The sequence below is a fragment of the Cucurbita pepo genome, chromosome LG15 (assembly GCF_002806865.2).
Source record: "Cucurbita pepo subsp. pepo cultivar mu-cu-16 chromosome LG15, ASM280686v2, whole genome shotgun sequence".
In the NCBI taxonomy this organism is placed as follows: Eukaryota; Viridiplantae; Streptophyta; class Magnoliopsida; order Cucurbitales; family Cucurbitaceae; genus Cucurbita; species Cucurbita pepo.
In genome coordinates this window covers 1,692,847-1,695,026 of record NC_036652.1, presented here as the reverse complement: position 1 = coordinate 1,695,026, position 2,180 = coordinate 1,692,847, and positions in this window count along the sequence as shown.

Below are 2,180 nucleotides of genomic sequence, written 5' to 3'. Positions count from 1 at the left end.
GGGAAAAGGGTGCCCACAACCACCCCATACGGATGACCTCCCCAACCACACCATACGATGGACACTGGAACAAATGCCGTAACTCTTTCTAAAATAAAAAGTAAGGTTTCCAGGTCTTCCCTTTGATGGGTGTTAATGGGAATTGGCTCTCCGGGTGGGCTGCTCCTGCTTCGGTACATATACATGTTATTTCGGGTGGTTGTGCTCCTTGTGGAAACCAACCGTCATCGCCAGTTGGTGAGAAGTCTTTACAGTAAAACAAAGGAGGAGCGGGCAAGCCTCGAGTCTGTGGGGGGTTTTTCTAGTGGGATTCTTGTTCTTTGGGATAGTTGTCCGGTGACTCCTATTGAGGTGGTTAAAGGGTTGTTCTCTGCTTCCATTTCCTTCCGTTCTTCTGATTCTTAAGTGAGATGGGTTTCAGGATAGAATAACTACAGATATCAGTATCGCAATAAGCACCCAACTTTTTTCAGCAGCAGAGAGCACAGTGCTAGAGATCCCAATACAAAGAAATGAAGATAATTTCAAAGAAAAAACCAATCAATCCAGCGCCATACTGGGAACAGGTTAGTAAAAAAGACAGCATTCAAGTTTGGAGGTGTTATAACTAGAATGGATCTACTCCAGACTTCAGATCCATCAAACTAACTTAGAACTTCATGTTTCATCAGATCAAATCCTTCAGAACTTCATGTTTCAAGTTTGAAGGTGGGAATATCACGACCTACACTAACTGCATTTTGCTATGTTTTGTTACGAATGAGAAATAGTAGCGGGATTGTGTTAAGAATGAGAAGCAGAAGTGGGATCTTTTTAACATGGTATCAGAGCAAGAAAAGAGGAAGAACAGAACAAAAGTGACAAGGCGGAACAAAGGACGACAGATGAATTGAGATCACCTTCCTCAACATCTCAAAAGTTTTAATTTCTCGGATTGTCCTGATTGAGCACCGCAAATCATCAATATTTTTCCTCTCAATAATAAAATGAACATATTCATTATCGTTTGTGGTGATCCTAAACTCAGTCTGGGTCTTGAATTGGTTACCAATATTCTCAATCATTCTCCTCTGTTCTCGATTGTCCAATATCAAAACTATGTTATGAGCATTTCCAAATTTCTCACCAAACTCTAATACCAGTTTATCAAGATGGGATATTGTAAAAAGGTTCAATCGCATAACACCAAACAGCCTCCTAAAATTGGCTGACAATAAACAAAATTAAATAACCCTAGACCTTACATAATCCAAATCGGACTCGATCGAAATTATCAAGAACGGTTAATTCCAAGCGGTGCTGCTAAACAATCGACGCTGTTACCAATTGGGAAATCGTGCCTTTGCAACATAGAAAAGGGGAAAATTATTCATAAAAAGGAACCTAACAAACAGAATCCTTAGGGTTTGTCACTGAATTCTGAAGGAAAATTACAAGGTTAAGCACGGTAGATCTGGATGATTTCAACAAAATTATGCAATCAATAGCCATGGAATCAAGTGGAGAAATTGTAAATGAAAACAAAAACAGAGAAAGAGTTGAATTACTCTGATAATCGTTGAGTTGACAACACAGCCCCAAGAAAGAAGGGGAGAACTGCGGCGGAGAGAGCGTCGTCTGGTCAGCAACTCGGAGCGGCGGGAGAGAGTGAATTAGCGAATTGGAGAGGGCGAAATTATATATTTCTTGGGGCCATTTATTAGAGAATTTAATTTCTCAAAATTTAAATTTAAATATTATAATATATCCCTTTTAACAATTAAAAAATAATAATTTTTAGCTTAAATATTTTAAATATTTATAACTCGAACTAAATTTAGAAAATCTCTTGAAAATATATTTATATTAAGCGGGCATGAAGAACTAGACAGTATATAATTCTAGTCTCCAACCCCATTTATCTAACCGAAGCAATCTTTCATCACTTCCTCTCAATTCTCGGTCTTAAATGGGGAGTCCCGACCTCATTCGGGGTGGGTCCCTGCAAGTTGTTTACCATACAGGTTAAATGGATATCTCTAACTTCTCTGCAATCTCGATAGTTAGACGTAATTAGTTACAAATCGAAAAGTTTATGACAAAAATGTTCTTACTGTTCTTATGTTAAACATAAAAAATGTATTTTAGAATGGTTAGTAATAGACCACACGGTTAGAGCCGAAAATACACTTACATATATA